At 38.1% G+C, this 5,951-nt stretch overlaps 1 pseudogene; it reads left to right on the top strand.

Annotated features, from left to right (window-relative positions):
* The first annotated feature begins 3,105 nt into the window (after positions 1-3,105).
* LOC102862262 lies at positions 3,106-3,907 on the top strand (annotated as a pseudogene).
* Positions 3,908-5,951: the final 2,044 nt, after the last annotated feature.

Here is a 5,951-nt window from a genome sequence, read left to right as displayed (position 1 = left end):
AAGACCAAATCTACAAGAATACTAAAGGAAGTCCTTCACACAGAAATACCAAAGGATAGTGGACAGACCATAGTAACTAGAAACAAGTAACTAGAAACAACAATTAAAAAAAAGAGAAAAACAGCAAAATGGCTGATAAAACCTGATCTGCCAATAATCACACTTAAAGTGAATGGACTAAATGCACCAATCAAGAGAAAAAGAGTAGCAGAATGGATAAAAAACCAAAGTTCATCAATATGTTCTCTACAAGACATAAAGGAAAAGATAGACTGAAAAATAAAAGGCTAGGGAAAAAAATGTACCAACCAAATGGCATCCACAAAAAAAGAAAGAGTGGCTATACTAATCTCTGATAAAATAGACTCCAGGGCAGTTTGGCATTTCCTCAAAAAGCTGGACATTAGAAATTCCATATGACCAAGCTATTCCTCTGTTTGGAATATACCCCAAGAAAACTAGAATTAAGCAAAAATGGAGATTTGTACACCAATGTTCACAGCAGTGTTAGCCACCATTGCAAGAACATGGAAATGTCCAACCACAATCTAATGGAAATTGTGGTTCGTTCACATGATGGAATACTACACAGCATACAGGAACAATGATTTTTAAAATCACCACCTAACTTGGGAAGAACTGGAGAGCATTACAATAAATAAATTAACTCAGTCCCCTAAGGACAAATACCGTGTAAGACCAATATTGTAGAAATAGAAAGGTAACCAGTAAAACGTGTATGAGAAACCAAGGGGGAGAGGGTAGGAGCATAGTGATGAGGATGGGTATAGAATTAATTGTGGGGTTGCACAATTTGATGGATAAAGGGAGGGATGGGTAAAAGAAATGGGAAAGATCTGATGTGAAAAAACAATGTGTATGAACTACGTAAGCAAACCAGTATAAAAATTATTTTTTAAAAAGGGATTTTTTAACTTTACAGTTTTGGGCTTTACACTGAGGTTTCTGATCCTCCTTGAGTTGACATTTGTGTATGGTGTGAGATGTGGATCCTGTTTCGGCTTTCTACATGTAGAAGTGCCATTTCGTCGGCACCATTTGTTGAAGAGATTATCATTTCCCCACTTGATAGGTTTTATTTCCTTGTCAAATATCAGTTGACTGTAGATAGATTTCTAGGTTTTCAATTCTTTTCCATTGATCTATGTGTCTGTCATTAACATAATACCATGCTGTTTCGGTTACTACTGCTGTGTAGTAGGTTTTGAGGTCAGGAAGTGCTATGCCTCCCACTTCATTTTAGTTTTTCAGAAGTACTTTGTTTATTCAGATTCTCATTCTTCTCCAAATAAACTTGACAATTTCCCTTTCTATCTCCTTGAAAAATGAATATGGCATCTCTATTGGTATTGTGTAGAAAAAGCAGATTGCTTTTGGTGGGATTCTCATTTTAACAATATTGGGTCTTCCTATCCATGAACAGAGCACATTTTCCCATTTTTTAGGTCTTTTATTGTGTCTTGCAGAAATAATCTGTAGTTTCATTTGAATAGATATTTTGTATCTTTAGTTAGATTCAACCACAAGTATCTCAATCCCCCAGCAGTGGTAAATTTTTGCATGGCATTAAGTAATACATGTTGGAGAGGATGTCACGAGATAGGAACTCTTAAATACTTTTGGTGGGATTTGAAGATGTTACTACCACTCTGGAAAGCAGTTTGGCATTTCCTCAAAAAGCTGAACATAGAAATTCCATATGACTCAGCTATTACACTACTTGGAATATATCCTAAGAAAATGAGAACTGAGGCACAAACAGGCACTTGTACTCCAATATTCATAGCAGCATTATTCACTACAGAAAGAACATGGAAACAGCCCAAATGACCAATCACAAGGGAATAGAATAAGAAATTATGGTACATTCACACAATGGAATACTATGCAGCGCACGAGAGCAATGATTTTGTAAATTACTACCTAACATGGGAGGGACTGTAGAGCATTATGCTAAGTGAACTAACTCCGTCTCATAAAGACAAATACTGTATAGGACCATTATTATAGAGCATGTACAAGGATCCAGGGTGAATAGTGGCACCTTACACATTGGCCACACAATTTGATGGTTGGAGGAAGGGATTGGTAAAGGAAAGGGGAAAGGTCCAGTGTGAAAAACAATGTATATGAACTTTGTATGTAAACCAGTATAAAATAAAATTTTTAAAAGGATATACTTCAGAATGAAACCACCATAAAAGACAAGAAATGCACTAAATAATGATTAAAGGCACAATAGATCAAGAAGACATAATATTGATCAACATCTATGCACCAAATGATAGACCTGCTAAATACATTATAAAGAAAATGTACAGAATTGAAGAAAGAAATAGCTAGCACCACAATAGTGGTAGCAGACCACTCTCAGGAAAAGAAAGGTCAACTCAAAAGAAACTTAACAAAGATGCAAAAGACCCAAACTACACATACAGTCAACTTGACCTTGTGGAAGTATTCCGAGCAATGCACCCAACTAAAACTTAATTCACTTTCTTCTCAAGTGCACATAAGGCATTTTTCAGAACTGATCAACTATTAGGGCACAAAGTAAGTGACACAAATTAAAAAACACTGAAATAATACAAGGTGTCCTCTAAAACCACAATGCCATAAACTAAAAATTAATCACAAGAGAATAAACCTTATAGAGCCACCAGCATGGAAACTAAATAACACCCTACTAGAACACAATTGGGTAATAGAAGAAATAATGAATAAAAAATTTCCTCTAAACAAATATTAATGAAAATACAACATATCAAAAGTTCTGGAATACAGCTAAGGCAGTCCTCACAGAGCAGTTCAAAGCAATAGGCAAACAGATAAAAAATGAAGAAAGAAGGGAAATTAATGATCTAACACAATACCTTCATCAAATAGAAAAAGAACAACAATCTAACCCCACAGCCTCTAGAAGAAAGAAAATTATGAGAACAAGAGCTGAAATCAAGGCAATAAAAACCAGAAAAACAATTGACACCATCAACAAAACCAGGACTTGGTTTTTAGAAAAGGTCGATAAAATTGACAAACTGCTTCTTCTCTGAGAAAACACCAAATGGTGGATGACACTGGCGGGGGGGTTGGGAGGGGGGTGGTCTCCAGCAGGAGGGCCGCAGCCATGGACGGGACTGTGGGAGGGGCCACGGAGCTCTAGGAGGCAAAACTGAGGACAAGGAGTGGCTCCCCATCACCAAACTGGGACGTCTGGTCAAAGATATGAAGATCAAATCCTTGGAAGAGATTTCTCTCTTCTCACAGCCCATCAGGGAGTCTGAGATCATTGACATTTTCCTGGGGATGTCCTTCAAGGATGAGGTCTTGAAAATCATGCCTGTGCAGAAGCAGACACGTTCTGGCCAGCGGACCAGGTTTCAGGCCTTTGTCACCATTGGAGACTATAAGGGCTTTGTTGGCTTGCACATCAAGTGCTGCAAGGAGGTGGCTATTGCCATCCGTGGGGCCACTATCCTAGCCAAGCTCTCCACAGTCCCTGTGTAGCATGTCTCCTGGGGGAACAAGATTGGCAAGCCTCACATCGTTCCCTGCAAGGTGACAGGGCACTGTGGCTCTGTGTTGGTGTGTCTAATCCCTGCACCCCTAGGCACTGGAATCATCTCCGCCCCTGTGCCCAAGAAGCTGCTGCTGCTGGCTAGAATTGATGACTGCTACACTTCAGCCAGGGCCTGCTACCCTGGGCAACTTCACCAAGGCCACCTTTGATGGCATCTCCAAGGCCTATATCTACTTGACCTCAGATCTGTGAAAGGAGACTGTGTTTACCAAGTCTCCCTACCAGGAATTCACTAACCACCTTCTAAAGACTCACACCAGAGTCTCTGGGCAGAGGATCCAGGTTCCAGCTGTGGCCACCACATAGTGGATTTTGTATAACAATAAAGTGAATTAAGTGAGAAAAAGATAAACCGCTGGCAAAATTAACAAAAGTAAAAAGAGAAGACACAAATAACTCAAGGAATGATAGAAGTGGCATCACAACAGAACAAGAGGAAATTAAACCTATAATATCAGAATATTAGAAAAAGTTATCCTCTGACAAATTTCAAAACTTACAGGAAATGGAAAAATTCCTTGAAATTAATATTCTATCCAGATTTACACCGGCAGCTGTAGAACACTTGAACAGACTCATCACAAAAGAAGAAAACTGAACAGGTCATAAAAAAATTCCCCAAAAAACAACTATGAGATAGCATCTCACCCCAGTAAGAATAGCAAAATTTAACAGAACAGCAAGCAACAAATGCTGGTGAGGTTGTGGAGAAACTGGAACCCTTATTCACTGTTGGAGGGAGTGTAAAATGGTGCAACCACTGTGGAAGGTGGTATGGCGCTTTCTCAAAAAGTTGCAAATAGAGATACCATTTGACCCAGCAATTCCACGACTGGGAATATACCCCAAGGAGACCACAACTGATATCCAAGCAGATATATGCACACCCATGTTTATTGCAGCTCTGTTCACAATAGAAGGGAGTTGGAAACAACCTAAGTGTCCATCAGCAAATGAATGGATAGAGAAGCTGTGGTATATTCACACAATGGAATACTACGCTACATTGAAAAACAAGGAACTCATGCAATATTATTCAAAATGGGTGACCCTGGAGGACCTTATGCTGAGTGAAGTATCTCAGTCAGAAAAGGACAAATACTACATGGTTCCACTGTTGTAAAACAGGATTGACCTCAGGGCTGGGGGGAGACTGAGAAAGATGGGTTCAATAATGTATACTGCATTGAAACAGATTAGGTAGAAAACTGTTTAAAAGGGATATGTGATTAGGTGTTTTTGTCATGACAGGAGTCCAGAGTGAAGGCTACATGGTGGACTGGACCTGGGGGAGATTGTAAAACAATGAAAGAATTTTTCTTTTACTTTTCCAAGAGGGTAGTGTATGAGGGGGGAGGGTTGGGAGGGGCGAAAAGTGCAACAATGAATGAATGGAAACCCAAAGTCTCTGTAAATTTTTATTGAAATTAATAATAATTTTTTTAAAAAAAAAAAGATTCCCCCACAAAAAAAGTTCTGGACCTGACGGCTTCACGGCTGAATCCTACCAAACATTCAGAGAAGATTTATCACCAATTCTGCACAAATTATTTTTAAAAAATTGAAAAATAAGGAACATGCTCAGAGGCATTTTATGAAGCAAGCATAACCATAATACTAAAACCAAGCAAAGATATTACAAAAAAGGAAAACTACAGAACAATACCTTTCATGAACATATGTGCAACAATCTTTAACAAAATTCTACCCAACAGGATCCAAAAGCACAATTAAAAAAAGTCATCATGACTGAGTGATATTCTTAACAGGTATGCAAGGATGGTTCAACATAAGAAAAACAATCAACTTAAATCACCACATTAACAAACAAATAGCAAGCACCATATGATGACAGCAATTGATGCAGAAAAGGCATTTGAAAAAAATCTAACATCACTTCCTAATTAAGACACTCAGCAAAATAGGAATAGAAATTTCCTCATAATATTGAAAAGTATATATGCAAAACCAAGAGCCAATTATCATTTTCAATGGAGAAAGACTAAAAGTATTTTCCTTGCAAACAAGGACCAGATGAGGATGCATATTATCAGCACTTTTTTTTCAATATTGTATTGGAAGTATTTTCTAGGGCAATATGACAAGAGAAGGAAATAAAAGGCATCCAGACGGGCAAACAGATGATTAAACTGTCACTATTTGAAGATGCTATGATAGTGTACACAGAAAACCCCAAGGACTCAACAAAAAAAGTGTTAGAGCTACTGGATCATTTTAGTAGGGTGGAAGGATGCAAGATTAATATCCTAAAATCAGTGGGATTCCTCTACAGTAACAAGGAGAACACAGAGAAGGAAATCAAGAAAACAATACCATTTAGAACAGCCAA

This window comes from Elephantulus edwardii, unplaced genomic scaffold, assembly GCF_000299155.1.
Source record: "Elephantulus edwardii isolate Elephantulus edwardi_28Jun2011 unplaced genomic scaffold, EleEdw1.0 scaffold00060, whole genome shotgun sequence".
NCBI classification, from domain to species: domain Eukaryota; kingdom Metazoa; phylum Chordata; class Mammalia; order Macroscelidea; family Macroscelididae; genus Elephantulus; species Elephantulus edwardii.
This window is presented reverse-complemented; position numbering and strand designations above follow the sequence as displayed.